This window comes from Cryptomeria japonica, chromosome 11 (genome assembly GCF_030272615.1).
Source record: "Cryptomeria japonica chromosome 11, Sugi_1.0, whole genome shotgun sequence".
Taxonomy (NCBI): Eukaryota; Viridiplantae; Streptophyta; class Pinopsida; order Cupressales; family Cupressaceae; genus Cryptomeria; species Cryptomeria japonica.
In genome coordinates, this window is record NC_081415.1 from 567,185,758 (window position 1) to 567,204,283 (window position 18,526).

The 18,526-nt window shown below is 36.4% G+C and overlaps 1 pseudogene; it reads left to right on the forward strand.

Moving 5' to 3' along the window:
- The window catches only part of LOC131027764 (caffeic acid 3-O-methyltransferase-like), a 55,771-nt pseudogene that overhangs the window by 21,659 nt on the left and 15,586 nt on the right, over positions 1-18,526 (forward strand).

The window sequence follows — 18,526 nt, forward strand, 5'->3', positions numbered from 1 at the left end:
CCTATTACTATATATTGTGATAACACTGCAGCAATTGATATATCTAAGAATCCAGTATTACACTCTAAAACAAAACATGTTTCTATCAAACTAAATTTTCTAAGGGAAAAAGTGGAAGAAAAGGAGATAAAACTGGTTTATGTGAATACTAAAGAACAACTTGCAGATATTTTCACAAAACCTTTGCCTAAGGAGACTTTTGAATATCTCAGAGATCAGCTTGGAGTCATACCACCACCGGTAGAAACTTAGACAGTTGATGATTGTCATCAACTGACAGAATTGAAAGACAAATCTTTTACTCCGGTCTTTGATGAGGAAGCTACTTCTCAGGGGGAGTAGTTAGTATATTGAATTGATTGGTATTTTGTATATGAACTTTGGCATTTGATGTCAAAGGGGGAGAGATATCTATGGAAAAACACATTATCTTTGAGGAAAGATTGATAGAAAGATTGGTATTGAAAATAAATCTTTGGATAAACACATGTTGCTGCCAGGGGGAGAGATTGTTGTTTAGGAGAGATTGTTTGTTTTTAGTATTTGGCATTTCTATTTTGGCACTTTGATGGTTTTTCCATCTTGTGTTGCCATAAATGCCAAAGGGGGAGATTGTTGGTATTTTGGTATGGTTTTGTCATTGATGTCAACACCTACTAGAACACTAGCACTTTGGAGATCTAGCAACATTCACCGGCAAGCAAGTAACTATTGCACAGTTACTGGTATATGGTTCATCGGCAAGATATAATGTTCACTGGCACTTGGAATGATGTGGAAGACACTTGGTAATGTTGAAAACATCGTGTGGACACTTTGTTTTGAAGAATTAATCATTGGTATATTCATATTTGCATATTTGCTTTTACTAGCAAATAGGTCCAGGGTTACACTGGCAGGTTTATCTTTTCCAGATCAGCATGGCACGCTATGGAGATGATTTATTATTATTGTAAATGCATTAAGATGACATGCTCAATCAGTTATTGCATTGGATATTATATTGTTTGTAAAATGTTTTTTTGTAATATCTTGTAGAGCTGACCTACTAAAATTGGTCTTAGGTTATGGTATAAATGTAAGATCTTATTTTTAAGATCGAATATGGAATGTGAAAAAAAATTGTGTGAAGGTATATGTGAGATAAAGAAGAGGTATACATGAAGACATCATTTGAAGGTGAAGCTAGGTTTTTGTAGAAGCATATCAGCATTACACTTGTACTGAATCCAGCATATAAAGATGCTATTTTGTGCAGTACATTCTTATTGGATTTAACCATCCAACTATAGTCAGTGTGACTCCCATTTTGTGATTGAGCAGTGAGCTCTAGGCTATTGGCCTTTCTGCATGTGCTAACCCCATTTACGTACACTTACAATCTGCAGTAGTATCATCTAATTGTGGGTAAGGTTTCCCATCGTGGTTTTTCCCCTTACAGGGTTTCCACGTACAAATATTGGTGTTATGTGTTGTCGATGACTTTATGTTTATGTTTCATGCAGTAATCTTTACCGGTATAGTAATTTACTGTTAAGACTATCTACCAGCATACTTAACTGGTTTATCAGTATTAAGCATTAAGCTAGTTAAATAGTTTTTTGTTTGAATTTATTAGACAACTAATTCACCCCGCGCTCGCAGTTGTCTCTGGGACCTAACAGAGATTAGCTTGTTGTTGGTTTTGTATTTACTAGTCGCCCATCTTGGGGGATTCTTACTATTGAGTGTTTTCAGAGTGACCATCTTTTCCTTTTTATCCATAGGTTCGTATCCAGGATCATGAAAAGGAAGCCCACTATTGTCCAGGTCTATCTTTCAATCCGAGATATCTTGCCCATCCATCTGCAGGCCAATCTTAGCAAGAGGGGGCACAATTTTAAGGGATTTCCCATGTTCGAAGATAAGGACAATAAGTCCCTCATGAAGAACAGGGTTGTTAGGGTTTTCAAGGTGCTTTTTCCAGGCTACTCTCAAGGGAGGAGGCAAGATAGTAGGGAACAAAGATAATTTTACCATGATGAGATTGATTTAGGATAGTGAAATGGTAGGAGAAGATGCTTGCATACCTGCCATCTAGGGTGATATACCTCATTACAAACTATTGCATGTTAGCCCATGGGGCCATGCAGTCTTTTCTATAATAGCCGCCATCGACCATCTTGGTGACTCTGGAGCACACCTTGTCTTTGTCAAAGAAACTCGATAGGTCCTCCTCCCCAGTTTTTCTATCCCTGTAAAATCTTCTTCCAGTAATAACTAGACCAATGACCATCACCGCCAAAGTTTCATCAATCTGATAATCAATAACATAAGCCCTGAGACTCCCTTTTTTCCATCCATCCAGGTAGGAGATGAGACCACCATCGACGACTTCTTGCCAGACATCTTTATTCTTATTTGACTTCTCGCAAGTAGAGGGCTCTTGTCTATTCTTATCCCATCCCATTATGCTCCTAGTTACTAGATAATAGGAGAAGGGGCTCACTATCGCCAACCGGTCGCAGAAAATGGGCCACACCCAAAGGATATCAGAACAATAGCAGAAAAACCACACAATGAGATAGGAAATCCAGTTGCCGATGAGGTTTCTAGACTTTTGATTAGGGAAAACCCGAAAGAGTCATTTCCATATCAACTCAATCATGTCATGATGAGGGATCATTGATTAATGCAGTAATCGTTACATGTTAGATCATATAAATTTTTAGAGAAAGCATCCCTACTACTACACCAGATGGTTGCTAGGTATCCCACCACTAGATTGGCCAGTAGATGTGTTGCCTTATTGCCTTCCAGGTATATGTGCAAGATTTTGAAATCTATCTATTCATTAATTATATTTCAGTTGACCTTGACTAGGCTAACAATCACCCAGCTAGGATCTGTGCAACCACTCATGTAGTTGACATTGTTTAGCGAGTCGAACTCCAGTCACACTTTAGTAAACCCCTCTCTTTTAGCCATGTGTAGCCTATTGTGGGTAGCAGTAGCTTCCGTGTAGTGGATAGTCTGGGTGCCCAAGGGGAGCACCACCACGGAAACTAGGGGAGAGGTCTGATTCCTAGCCACTCTCCCACACCCGGTCGACCCTAAATGTCCTTTATCTGCCCCATCCACATTGATTTTGATCCAGCCCATATGGGGAGGATGCCATACAACATTTGTTCTGCACTACTTGGTTTTGTGGACTAGTTTGGCAATGCTCCAATCAATTTGCCACCAATTGATAGTATCACAATCCTCCTAGAGAGTAGGAATGGGAGTCATTCTTTTTGTTGGGGTAAGAGTGGAGAAAGTTCTCTTTGATAGAATTGTGAATTCTAACAACCACAACAAAAGGAGTTTCCAAGTCCCTGAAAACTCTATTGTTTCTTTCTTTCTAGATGCCCCAGGCAATATGAGGAAAAGATAAATTCCAAAGAATACCTAAGGCCTAATTATCAGAAGGGCATTTCCATTCAAACCAAATTCCTTGAGTAGAAACAGGGAAGACCCAGGTAATGTTCCAAATTTTAAAGAAGTGATTCCAGATATCTTTGGCATAGGTGCAATGCAGCAGTAGATGGCCAACATTTTCCTCTGCCTCTATCGAAAGAAGACATCTATTAGAGAGAGGAATACCTTTTCTACAAATATTATCAATGGTAGAGATCTTTCCCTACATAAACAACCAGAAAAAAATGTTAATTTTAGGAATTAGGAGTTTGTTCCAAATACACGCCCAATAGGGGGGGAGAAGAATGTAGAGATGAACTTATAGGCATCAACAACTTTTAACTTCCCAGAAGAGGAGAATTTCCAAAACACTTCATCCTCCCCTTGATAGTGGGGGATGTGAATGCAATTCAACCAAGGTTGCATAGGTCTCAGATCATTATCAATAGAAGAGAGGTCCAGCCATTCTCCATTTCTAATGTAATCAGCCACGTAGGCGCCAATTTTAGTGAGGTATAATTATTTGTACGGCAAAGCCCAAACAGAGTCAGATAGGGGGTCATCACCAGTCCACCAGTCATCCCAAAACCTAATTATGGTACCATTACCTAGCATCCATCTGCAGCCATCCAAGATAACTTTGGAGGAGCAAAATAAATTGCTCCAGAAATTAGAAACCATGTTGGGGAGCTCATAAGTTTCCAGAGTGTTTTGGATATCAGGAATGTGGTACTTAAGTTTGAATATATCAGTCCATTCATTAGTCTCCTTAAGACATCTCCATAGCTACTTGGACATCAGGGCTTTATTGAAGTCTCTCAAATTTTGGATATCTAGACCTCCCATGAGTTTGGGCAAGCAAACATGATTCCAAGACACAAGGTGTCATCTATTTTTGGATCTAGTTCCAGTCCATAATTTTTTTTTTAATTCTTTCTAATTTATCTGTGATTTTAATTGGGATTTTGAATAGACACATAACATAAGCCAGAAGGATTTGAAGCGAGGCTTTGAGTAATTGGAGCTTACCAGCTTGGCTTAGCGAAGCGCCTTTCCATCCAGCCAATTTGTTCTATAATTTTTCTATAATATTCTCCCAAAAAGAGTTAGGAGCCGGGCCCTGGCAGAGGGGAAGGCCCAAATAGGAATCAAGCAAAGTTCTGATTTTACAACCAATAATCGAGGCAATCTTAACTTTAATGTTCTCAGGGGTGTTAAAGAAGAAGATGGAGCTTTTAGCAAGTGGAGGCTTGAGAGGATGACTAAAGGTCCATAATATTGCCATTTATGACCTCGCTCTGAATTATTTTTCTAAGAGATTGACTCATCAGAATGAAAAGGAAAGGAGATAGAGGACCCCCTTGTTGAATGCCGCTAGACCCAGAGAAAAACCAGAGGCAGATCCATTAATCAACATAGATAGTTTTGGGGTGGAAACGCATTTCTCAATAATCTGGATGAAGTTATCTCCAAATCCAAAGGCCTTGAGGATTCTGAGGAGGAAGCACCAAATAACTCTATCAAAAGCTTTTAGCAGGTAAAGTTTTAAGATAAAACATAGTTTTTTGTTAATATAAAGGGAGTGGATGTTCTCATGAACCATAATAGCAGAATCCAGGATCTGTCCCCAGGCACAAACCCATTTTGATGTTTAGAGATTAAGGAGGGGATGAAAACCTTAAGCCTAAGCACAAGAATCTTGGCGAATATTTTATAAATAGAATTGAAAAGGCTAATAGGTCTAAAATCTTGAAAATAGAAGGCACCATATTTCTTTGGGATGAGGACTAGGAAGGCGACGTTCAGTTCCTTCAGGAGAGAGCGTGATCCAAAAAATTCTTGAGAAGCAGCGACCACATCAGAGAAGATAACATGCCAAAAGTTTTGAATGAAAATAAGAGGGAAACCATTAGGTCACGAGACCTTGTTACCTTCAAAAGAGAAAACAACATTGCGAACTTCTTCAGGGGAGGGGATTATGGTAAGCTCCAAGTTCATGTCCCTAGAGATAATGGAGGGAATTTGCTGCAAGATTTCAATATGAGCTAAAAGATCAAGGGGATCGTCCACAGAAAGGAGTTTGGAGAAAAAAGTGATGGCTTCCTAACAAATCTCATCATGCTTATCAACCCATCTCTGCCCAATCTGAATTTTGTTTATTCTGTTGGTAGGCATGTGCTTAAGAGTCATCATATGGAAGAAATTAGTGTTTTTGTCACCTCTTTTGAGCCATAAGGCTCTAGATCTCTACTTCCAAAATTCTTCTTCTCTGGAGATGATATCATGTAATTTGGTCAAAATTTCAATTTCTTTATTTGAGACATCAATATCGAACTCGTAAGCTTGGATATGCTCTTGAACCTCCACAAATTCCAGTTTGAGCTTCTCTTTAGCTTTGAATATGTTGCCAAAAGTGGATTTATTCCAGCGTTGGATATTAGACTTAACATTGGAGAGCTTCTTAGCTATACAAAACATAGTCTTTCCCTGGATATCAATATTCCACCACTCCAAAATTTTATCTTGGCTTTCTAGGGCCATGAGCAACATTTTCTCAAATCTCATGGGGTATGCCTTTCTATGAGATAATGGAGAGACTGGAGGTAGATGGGGAAGTGATCCAATCCAACACGGGCTAAGGCATTGAGTCTGCATGAGGCTAGACGAAGCCAATATGAAGAAATAAGACCCCTATCAAGCTTGACCTGAATAAGTTCCTCCCCACTGCGTCTATTAGACCAAGTTAATTTAGCCCCAATAACATCAAGATCTAAAAGGCTCAAAGAGTTGATCATGTTAGCCAAGTCTTGTCTACTATCAATAGAAATTGGTAAACCACCAGATTTTTCTAGATTAGAAAGAGCAGTATTGAAATCACCTAGAAGGATCCATTTTTCATTAGGGAAGAGAGATCTGGAAAGGAAAATGGAAGACCATAGAGGTTTCCTAGCTGATCTCCCATTAGGAGCATAGATGTTGGAAATGACCTAGGAGGACCCATCTTTAAGATTACAGAATCTAGTAGCAATTATTAGTTGTTGATTTGATTTAGTTAATTGAATTGTTGATTTTATTTAGTTAGTTGAATTGTTGATTTAATTATTAAATTAATCAAATCAATTCAAATCAATTCAAATCAATTAATCAAATCAAATCAAATTAATTCAATTCAATGAATTAATTAAATTAATTCAAATCAATTAATCAAATTAATTCAAATCAATTAATCAAATCAATTCAAACCAATGAATTATCAAATTAATTAGTTAGTTGAATTGTTAATTATTGATTTGATTTAGTTAGTTTTATTGTTGATTTAATTATTAAATTAATCAAATCAATTCAAATCAAAAAGTGATTCAAATCAATTAATCAAATCAAATCAATTCAATTCAATGAATTAATCAAATTAATTCAAATCAATTAACCAAATGAATTCACCGAATTAATGAAATTAATTCATATCAATTAATTAAATAAAATCAATTCAATTCAATGAATTAATCAAATTAATTCAAATCAATTAATCAAATGAATTCATTAAATTAATCAAATCAATTCAATTCAACTAATTAATCAAAGAAATTAATCGAATCAATTCAAAGCAATTCAATGAATTAATCAAACTAATTCAAATCAATTAATCAAATCAATTCAAACCAATTCAATGAATTACTCAAACTAATTGAAATCAATTAATAAAATTAATTCAAATCAATTCAAATCAATTCAAAGAATTAATCAAACTAATTAAAATCAATTAATCAAATCAATTAATCAGTCCAACGAATTAATGCAATGAGTTAATCAATCCAATTAATTAACCAATCCAACGAATGAATCAATTAATTAAGTGATTCTAATCAATCCAAATAATTAATTAAATCAATTCGATTAAGTGATTCAAATACCTCCAATGATTTAATGAAATGAAATCAAATTATTTATTCAAATCAATTAATTAATTCAATTCAACTAAGTGATTCAAATCAATATAAGATAGCATGCAACAAATTAACTCAAATTGTGCAAATTTTGATTTCAAAGCAGTTGCAACAAATAAACTCAAATGTATATCATATATATGCTGCAAAAAATAACTCAAATTTACATGTCTGTACATATGTATAGCAATCCAAAAAAGAGCTCGAATGTACATACACATTGAATGTATAGCAATCCAATAAAGAACTCAAATGTATGTATACATATATATGCATATATAGACATGTATCATGGTCAAAAAAATACACGAGTTCACTTGTTCTAATAAGTTAAGTGAGCTCATATCAAAATCTTCCTCTTTCTTTCTCTATTGTTTTTCAATGGAAACATCAATTCTGTTGGAGGCAACCTGCTGTCAGATGGCATTCCTAGGCAAAATCTATGATAAGCGCCTGCAATCGGTTCTTTCCTCAAAAAACCCTTTGATTCTTCACTATGTTAAAATAATTTTGGGGAAGGAATTCTTAAATGAATACCATAGATACAGAGCCAAAGCAGACACCCCGACTTTCTTCCTAGCTATGCTACTCTATATGAGGATTAGAAAACAAAAGGCGAATCTTCTCACCCAAATAGTGGTCGAGCACCGCTTTCTTGGGGAAATTGATGCAGTTTTTGACAATGTCGATGACAATTTGAGATTTCCCTTCCCTCAAAATTATTATATGAGTTTGGGTAATGGTGTGGAGGTGTGGAAAAAGGTGATTGTAAACTCTATTGACTTCAATGCCTTGGAGGCCTCCTGGCCTATTATTAACAGAAATATTGAGTTCCTCTACAAGATTGCAAGTATACTGCCAGGCTTCACAGCTACCGGGAGTTGTACCTTTATCTAGGACAAAGGGATTTTGGGTAGAGAAGATATTGGCGTTATGGCCAATGGTTATATAGTTGAAGGAAACTCTTGGGGTCATGGCCACAGCGAAGAGTGGATTCCAGAAGATTTCCGCCACCCCTAGGAAAAACTGGAAGCATTGGCTCATGCTGCTTGCGGGAATGACTCCTCGGTAATTCTGGATGCAACCGCTACTCCTGCTCCCAGTGATGAGGACCCAGGCTCAAGCAATGAAGAATCCTGAATGTATTGACCTCATCGGCCCGTGCTATGATCCTCTTTGGTTTTCCATATCCCATCTTCTTTCATTGTTTAGATAATTGTAGGCTTTTGGTTTCAATCGATATTTTGTTCTCCTCCAGTTCTCTCTTTTTCTATCTTGTTAGGATCTTTGCCAGCTTGGGTGGCCTTTTTGCTCACTATTGGAGCAATGATAAGGGGTTTTCCTCCTGGTTATTTCCCTCTATGGCTCTTTCTAAACCAAGTATGTGTTTCTTAATTTTGATTAATACAAGGGTGCTGCCCCTCTGGAGCTATTAATCTATTAAAAAAAGTAAAAAAATATGGACCCTCTCTATCTTTTACTATCTGTAATATGCTTTCATGATCTTCGATAGGCAACCACCATGTTTGGGAGATACAAACTCTTTTTTTTAAGTTTTAAAATGTAATCTTGTTGCTATAACTAAATGACTATAATGCAAAACTTTTTGGATGGGCATGTATTCAGTAAATGTAACACCATTATTATCTATCTTCATTTGTTGATAATAAGTACCTTCAACAATGATGGATCTAGTGGGATGTTGTTCCCCATCAACATCTTCCACTGATTCTGACAATTTACATTTTGGTTTTGTGCATCATAGTAGGTAATAGTCAACACTTTCTACATTGTTAGGATCTGCAAGAACAACAAAAATATCACTCATATACGGCAAAATACAAACAATTAAATTATAAAGTGTATGGTAGAGTGTAAAAATAATTCATATTGAATTAAAATTTAAACAAAGTACATGAAAAACTATAAGTATATTTAAATAAAATGCAAGTGTACCTCACACAACTAAATCAGAAACACGTTCATAATCAACTGAATATATAGGATCATGAATATCTACAATGTCACTATCTTCAAAAGGAGGCATTGTGACAAATTGTTTCATCTTCCATTCTGAAGAAAATCCATCTCTAATTTTCTGACATTGTTGAATATTTGCATTGTTTTCAATGCAATCAACACAAAAACATGATTGTTAAAGAGGTTTGGTATGTCATGTAGTCATCACTTGATGCAAACTTCTAATGCCATTAATTGTTTGGCAATATGATTGATCAAAATATTTAACTTCCCCCAAATAGCATTTATTGTACGTTGTGTCACGTGCACCAAAATGATTTTTTGCACCATTCTACTATCTCACTTGAATTTTGTATGTTGTTACCTCCAAATTTATATTGGCGAAGTGCACGTTGCACACAAGCTCCTGCTCATCATGCTCTCCTTTTCCATGTCCACCTTAAAAAAAGTTCCACAAAAACTTTAGGCCACATTTAGCATGTTGTTGTTGTTGTTAGACAAATCAGATAACCAGAAGACAACTAATAGGAGGGGTGAATCAGTTGTCAATATATTATAGAACTTTAAGCATTAAAACCTTATTACTAGAATACATAAACCAAATATCGGAAAAATAGATATAATATTTAAGTGCAAATATAACTATAGAACATTTACCAACCATCCATAAAAGATAACACTGAGAATGTCATAGGACATAGAACATCCTCATCGGATGTTTCGTTGACTAGCATTAGAATTTTGAGGGCACCTAGGACTCTTCCGACGGTGGCCATGACCGCTCATCCAGTAAGAGAATGTTGTTAGACATACAAAATCCTCGTCGGATGTTTCCTGGGTGGACATCAGAATTTCGACGACACTTGGGACTCTTCCGATGGCAGCCATGACCACTCAGTCGGTGAAAGAATGTTGATAGGCATACAACATCCTCATCAGATCTTTCTTGGGTGGATGTTAGAATTTTGACGCCCATCTGGCAAGAGAATCCCATACGACATACAACATCCTTGTCGGATGTTTCCTTGACTGGCATCGAAATTCCAATAGCACCGAGGACTCTTCCGATGGCATCCATGACCGCTCATCTGGTGAGATAATTCTGTCGGACATACAATATCCTCATCAGATGTTTCCTGGCTACAAGTCAAAATTCTGACTCCCTTTTGATGAGAGAATGTCATAGGACATACAACATTCTTATCGGATGTTTCTTTGACTGTCGTCGAAATTCCTATGGCACCCAGGACTCTTCCGATGGTGGCCATGACCGCTCATCTAGTGAGAGAATGTGGTCAGTCATACAAATTCCTCATCGAATGTTTCCTGGGTGGATGTCAAAATTATGACAACACCCAGGACTCTTTCGACGATGGCCATGACCCCTCATCCAACGAGAGAATGTCATCGGGCATACAACATCCTCATTGGATGTTTTCTGGGTGGGCATTGAAATTTTCACACCTGTCCAACAAGAGAATGTCATAGGACATACAACATCCTCATCAGATGTTTCATTGACTAGCATCAAAATTTACAGATGATAACCTCTTATTGAATGTAGAAAATATGAAGGAAGCAATCTAGCTAAAAATGCTCCTGGAATCCTTTGGAAAGGCCTCAAGCCAAATTATGAACAAAGAAAAATAAAAAATAAAATTCTTCTCCACCCCTGCCCCCTTAGAGGTTAAGATCCAAATAATTTAGAACTGTAAAAGAGGCATTCTTCTTTGTACTCACTTGGGCATCCCAATTGACAGAGGATTGAGAAACTCAAAACTCTGGGATCCTCTAAAGTTAAAGCTGGATCAAAATATTAACTCCTAGAAAGGGAAATGGCGCTCATGCGCTGGTAGCATGGTAATGCTCCAAGTAGGATGGTAATACCTCAATGCTGGTGCAAATTCCTTCATCATTGAAAAGATGAGAAACTTTTTCTCGCAAAACACTTAAGAAAAACATAAAATTTCTCTAATTGCATGGGATAAAATCATCAAACCCAAGTCCATGGGGGTCTAGGAATAAAAAATCTTCACTTCCAGAACAAATCCTTGGGAGCTAAACTAGTTTGGAAGTTCATTAAAGACCCTAAAGCATTATGGGTGAGGATAATGGTAAAAAATTACCTTATAGATGGGGTTCGTCTAAATCTTCTAAGATCAAATTCTCATCTAGAGGGATCTGGGACCTGGAATTTCATTGTCACATGCAAAATTTTAATTGCGGACTCTTTGTCTTGGGATATCCACGATGAATCCTCTAGCCTTTCTTGGGAAGACTCATGGGGAGGATATCCAAACATTGACAACTTTCTCAATACTCCAACAGCTAAGCATTGGCTTAAACAACATTGGGGATCCCTAGTTAGTGATTATTTGGTTTTGGATAGGGCTACTAGAATGCAAGGATGGAGCTGGAATCAATTGGAGGGATTGCCTATTCCTACTATTGAAATCAACCAGCTATTAGAGCTCATTAGATCGAGAAATATTAATCCCAGAAGAGGGAAATATTATCTTATATGGGCTTATTCTAAAATAGGACAATATAATGCTAAAGATGGCTATAGGGTTCTAGCAAAATTTGGGAATCGTGATGAACGAGATATTCCACTAAAACTATTTTAGAGAAGTGAGATTATCACAAAAGAAGAAAACTTTCCATGGTTGGCTTTCAGAAAGAGGCTCCTCATGGCACAAAGATTCACTAAAATGGGCTATGAAGGGCCCTCAAGATGCATTTTGTGTAAATCTCAAGGAGAAATAGTAGACAATCTCCTTTTAAACTACCCATTTGCCTTAAAAAGTTGGAGATGGTTTTGTACAAAAATTGGGTGTATAACAATCCTCCCTAATGATATAGTCACTCTTTTTGAATGCTGGCCACTTCCTTCTAAGGAAAGTACTTTAAGTCATATTTTTGAAATCTCTTGTTCTTGCCTTGTTAAAGAAATCAAAGTGTTTTTGATGACAAAGCAAGAATATTTGAATCAGTTTTATCCTCAATTGAAACATGAATTATCGAGGAAGTAAATTGCAAACTTGCCTTCTCAACAAATTCTAGCAAAAAAATTTCTACTTGGGATGACAGTATAAGAAAAAAATGGCAAGGGATCAATATTCCTCCTTCCTTTGGGAGAAACCCTAGTGCAAGAAAGGATGCTATATGGTCTCCCCCTAAACAGGGTTGGTTCAAGCTAAAATTTGATGGAGCCTCCAAAGTAAACCTAGGTGCTTCAGGTATAGGATATGTGATTAGAGATCATATAGGAATAGTAATTGGAAAGATGGCCATGTCACTGCCACCAGATACTAACAATATAACAGAATACAAAGCTTTTCTCATAGGCTTACTTGATTGCCGCAAACATGGGATATGAAACCTCATAGTAGAGGGAGACTCAGAGATATCAATCAATGCAATTAAATCAAGAAAAACCCCAAACTGGCGGCTACATGTGATTTTGGACAACATAACTGATATTTTGATCAAATTAGAGCAATATGAGGCTAAACATCTCTACAAAGAGGCTAACATAGAAGCAAACTCTCTCTCAAAAATTGCAGTAGAAGGCCTTTCTTTACATTGGCTGGAGAAAGACATCATTAATCATGGCTAAAGCTACAGATAGTATATCAACATTGCTCAGTAGTAGATTCTTGTTTTCATATGTTAGACATAAAAAAATTCTACCAGCTTGGTCTAAATGGCTATCATTTCAAATTCAAACTTTTCCGCCAGCTTTCCAAAAGTGAAATTGTCACGTCAACTATGACATCATCTTATTTTGGCCTTTCTAAAAGCAATTTTTGCCACTTTCATCCTAAAAAGACAGCCTATGGTCTGCTGTCATTACAAGTACGATGCATGCGCTATTCATTGGAAAGAGCACAATTTTTTAGCCTCGAGATTTTGCATGATGCTAGACAGATATCCCTTGCCACCTTTGCAGGTGAATTCATTGCAAGCCATTTTGTAGTAAGTGCATGTTGAAGAGAACATTTATTAGCTTTTATTTGGCTTCTTCCACAAGACTATCAACTAGATTCGCTCTACAACCATCTTCAAAGAAGCTAAAGCTACTACAGGTTTTTAAGCGATGTCTAGGGAGGAGTCGTTCAGGTTTAAAATGAGTGTCTTCCCAACACCAATCTCATGCTTTGGAGTGGATACCCCCATCTCTCTCTTTGCATCAACTCGGCAAGTCTCTTTCAGACAATTCACAGACCTGAGATTGAAGAAGCTCCTCTTAGTTCCTGAGCCAATAGTCATCCTGGTCATTAAGCTCAGTCTTGGTAGTGGGCATATCAACAAAGATGAATACCCCCGAGACAATATGAACATTTTGTCTTGGTTTTTCGCCTCCTTGATGGACCTCAAGCTTGATAAATAGGAAGTCTGGAACGTCACCAAATGACTCTTCCCAGGTGACATCTTGCTTGAATTTCAAGAAGTCCTAAACAAAGTGCAACATAATTCTGGTGCTTCGTATCTGAGTGAGAGAATCCTCTTCAATATCCTGGGAGAGATGATTAAATTTTATCCTTTTCAACTAGACCTGATGGGAAAGGACTTACAAAAGAATAAATCCTTTGCTGGCATGGCCCTCTGGTTTTTAAAATGGAGGTTTCTGGGGGACAATCCAAAGGACACAGGCAGGAAAGAAGAATTCCTAGAATTTGCTAGACTCAATGGTGTTCTGCCTCCCAAAATAGAAGCAGAGGGTCCCCGAGCGGACAAGAGTAGGTGAGGTGGTGGTCGAGGTACCGGTCATGCTTCTAGTCGAGAAAGGGCTCATCCTCCATGAAGGGTTCTCGGAAGAGTTTGTGCCCCAATGCCTCCGCCCATGCCTCAAAGAGAGGATTAAACAAATAGGTTTTCAGTTGTTCTGTTCTTTTTTGAGGCTACTACACAACACATAGTTGGCTCTTTTTTATTTCTCTGTTAATTTTAAACTTACAAAGAAACTTTAACATAGCATTAGACTTATAAATTTAAAAAATCCTTTAATAGATTTTATGAAAGGGATAAATGAATTGTAATCAACACTCAAATCCCACTCTGAGTTAAGAGAATTTTAGGGTTTTGGATGTGGTTTTCTCTTTCTATGCATACTCATGGACATATCTTTATTTTCACAGTGTTTAGGCCCTAATGGACCATTTTAGAAATTTGTGGTTTCTTAATGTAAATTCTCTTTAAAATCAATATATTATTCTAGCTTTGCCTTTTATCGACCAAGAAAAAACAAACCCAGATTCAGCAATTACTCTAGATAAGATTCTCAGATTTCTAGCAAGTCATTCCCTCCTTAGATTTTTTGTAACCACGAGAATAGAAAACTTGAGAGGATCTATGGTCTGAATCCTCTCTGCAAATACTATGGTCTGAATCCTCTCTGCAAATACCATGTGTAGAACAAGGATGGTCTGTCCTTGGTACCACTAACCTTGATGAACTAGGACAAGGTGTTCATAGACACTTGACATTATCTTAAGGATGTTGTTGTTGAAGGGAGCCAACCATTCACCAAGGCACATGGGGTGAATGCATTTGAGTACCCTGCCAAAGACCAAAGATTCAATAGGGTTTTTAATAGGGCTATGGATGAACACTCTACACTTATGATAGGGAGGATTCTGGAGACATATGAGGGTTTTAAGGATTAGGAGGAGCTGGTGGATGTAGGAGGTGGAGTTGGGTCTACTCTCAATCTTATAGTTTCCAAGTACCCCGTATAAGGGGAGTGAATTTTGATCAACCTCATGTTGTGGTAGATTCTCCTCAGTTTCCAGGTGAGTGTTTTCCAATGGAATATTAGTTTACTACTGAATTCAGGCCCCAAACCCATCGATTCCAGAGATCTAGGGACACCTGCAGGCAGTTAGTGACTGCTTAGATTAATAGTGAAAAGAGATATGACATCTTTTAAGCTAGGATTTTGGTTGGAATGTTTTTCCATAGTAACTCCCTTTTGTGATGATTTTTTTTATTTCAGGGGTTACACATGTTGGGGGAGATATTTTCGATAGTGTACCATCTAGTCTGACTATTCTTATGAATGTATGAGACATCTTTTGATTACCTAGATAGTCAATCTACTTGTTTAAATAGCTCATTAAGATTTTTGCCAACTATTTATTTATTTTATTATGTTTATTGAACCTGTTCATTTGTGGAAAAATGTATACTTAGCTACCCCAGTGATTCTTCTTTATAATTCTCTTCAGATGCAATTTTCAAGGAAATCTTCTATGAATCATACATTTTTGGTTCATCTTTTCTTTATGTTGTATGAGATTTGATTGTGGTAAATTTTTTATGTTTAAGATCAAATTTTATGATCAATAGTTTGATTTCTGACACTTTTTCATTCTTTTGCTTTCTGCTTCTTGATAATGGATTCTGAAATTTGACCGAAAACTTAAGAAAAGCTCAGAATCAAATAGAAGACTGGAAATTATGTCTGTGATTATGCATTATTGTTGAAAAACCTAGATCAGCTGAAGGCAGAGATTGGCAGTAGTTCTTGTAGTGGATTTGATTTTTCCAGTGGCTGTAGAGACCTCTTCCTATGCCAAGCAAACATTTCATGTAGATCTTTGTATGTTGGCATTTAACCCAATTGGAAAAGAGTGTATAGAGGAGGAGTTCAAAGACCTTGCAAAAGAAATAGGGTTTGCAAGAGGTGTGAAGCCAATTTGTTGTGTTAATGGATTCTGGGTTATTGAGTTCCAGAAATGATCTCATTATTTTGAAAACGCCCCCATCAAAAGTAGTAGGTGAAATGGCCCCACCTGATACCTAAATATTTATCTTCTTGCTTCCAAATGGTAATTAATACCAAAGTAGTATAACCTAATTGGCATATTGTATATTACAATTAATTATCATATATTATCAACATGGAAGGGGTTGAGTTTAATTAGTGTGTATGATAACAGGAAATATCATTATTTTCTTATAAATATATTGTGCTAAAGTGTATTTGGTCTTTTTAAGAATAGGGATCTTAATATTTTTATAATTTGGTTGAATCTATAAAATTTATATAAGCAAGAAAAATATTTTTTTTGTAGAAATTTCTTTTTAATTTAGAAGTAGCTTATGTAATTATAAAGATGGAAAATACATGCTTAACACTTATAAATTTTATTTTTTGACATTTTTTCTCAATAAGCATAGCTTTAATTGTTTTTAATGAACATAGAGTGTGAATCATTTCCAATTTGTCTCATCCCATTTAAACATGAACCTGGACACATTTGAATTACTTTCTTCCATTCACCGTCAATGTTTCTACCATCAAATACTCTCTCTCTCTCTCTCTCTCTCCATCTCTCCAGATGCAGTTTTGGAGGAAATCTTCTATGAATCATACATTTTTGGTTTATCTTTTCTTTATATTTTTTGAAATTTGATTGTGGTAATTTTTTTATGTTTCAGATCAAATTTTATGATCTATAGTTTGATTTCTGACACTTTTTTATTCTTTTGCTTTCTGCTTCTTGATAATGGATTCTTTAATTTTCACCCAAAACTTAAGAAAAGATCAGAATCAAATAGAAGACTGGAATGTTTATGATTATGCAATATTGTTGGAAACCCCAGATCAGTTGAAGGCAAAGACAGGTCGTAGTTCTTATAGTGGATTCCATTTTGCCAGTGGTTGCATAGACCTCTTCCTATGCCAAGAAAACATTTCATGTAGATCTTTGCATGTTGGCATTCAACCTAGTTGGAAAAGAGCGTACAGAGGAGGAGTTCAAAGACCTTGCAAAAGAAACAAGATTTGCAGCAGGTATAAAGCCAATTTGTGGGGTTAATGGAGTCTGGGTTATTGAGTTCCAGAAATGATCTCATTATTTTGAAAATGCCCCATCACAAGTGACTACGTTATCCACTATGTATGTTGGCCATTAGGCATGAGTTTTGTGGTTGTTTGCTAATGGTAGTAGGTGAAATGGCCCCACTTGATACCTAAATATGTATCTTCTTGCTTCCAAATGGTAATTAATACCAAAGTAGTTGAGCCTAATTAGCATATTGTATATTGCAATTAATTATAAGATATTATTAGCATTTAAGGGGTTGAGTTTAATTAGTGTGTATGATAACAAGTAATATCATTATTTTCTTATAAATAGATTCTACTAAAGTGTATTTGGTCTTTTTAAGAATAGGGATCTTATTATTTATATAATTTGGTTGTATCTATAAAATTTATATAAGAAAGAAAAATATTTTTTTTTCGAAATTTCTTTTTAATTTAGAAGTAGCTTATGTAATTATAAAGATGGAAAATACATACTGAAAACTTTAAAAAAAAAAATTTGGCTTCTTTTCTCAATAAGCATAGCTTTAATTGTTTTTAATGAACGTAGAGTGTGAATCATCTCCAATTTTTCTCCTCCCATTTGAACATGAACCTTGTCACATTTGAATTGCTTTCTTCCATTCACCGTCAATGTTTCTACCTTTAAATACTTACATCTCTCTCTCTCTCTCTCTCTCTCTCTCTCTCTCTCTCTCTCTCTCTCTCTCTCTCTCTCTCTCTCTCTCTCAATTGCACATCTTACCATCTCCCAATTCAAACTTTTCCTTTCTCACCACAACACTTTCACTTTTCTACCACAAAACCTTAATTCACCTCCAATTATCTAAGAAGCTTAAAAGATATTGATCTCTCTCTCTCTCTCTCTCTCTCTCTCTCTCTCTCTCTCTCTCTCTCTCTCTCTCTTGTCTGCACACACATGAATGTAAGACCATATGTGAGCATATGAGATATTGTTGAATTGACCCAAGGAATTGATTATTATAGATGTCTCTTCTCCTCTTCCTTTCTTTTCTTCTCATCCTCTTTTCTCTTTTCCTCCTGTTTCCTTTTCTCCTCCTCTTCTTCCTTTTACTTCTTCTCTTCCTTATCCTCTTCTTCTTTCTTCTTTTCCTCTTCCTTCTTTCTCTTTTCCTCTTCATCCTTCTTTTTTTCCTCTTCCTTCTTCCTCTTCTCCTCTTCATCCCTCTTTTTCTTCTCCTCTGCTTGCTTCTTTGCTTCTTCCTTTTTGTCCTCTGCTTCCTTTTGCTTTTCTGCCTATTCTGCCTGCTTCTCCTATCCTATTGCTTCTAATGGTGAGTCCTGAGCAACATCCTCTACATCCAGAGTA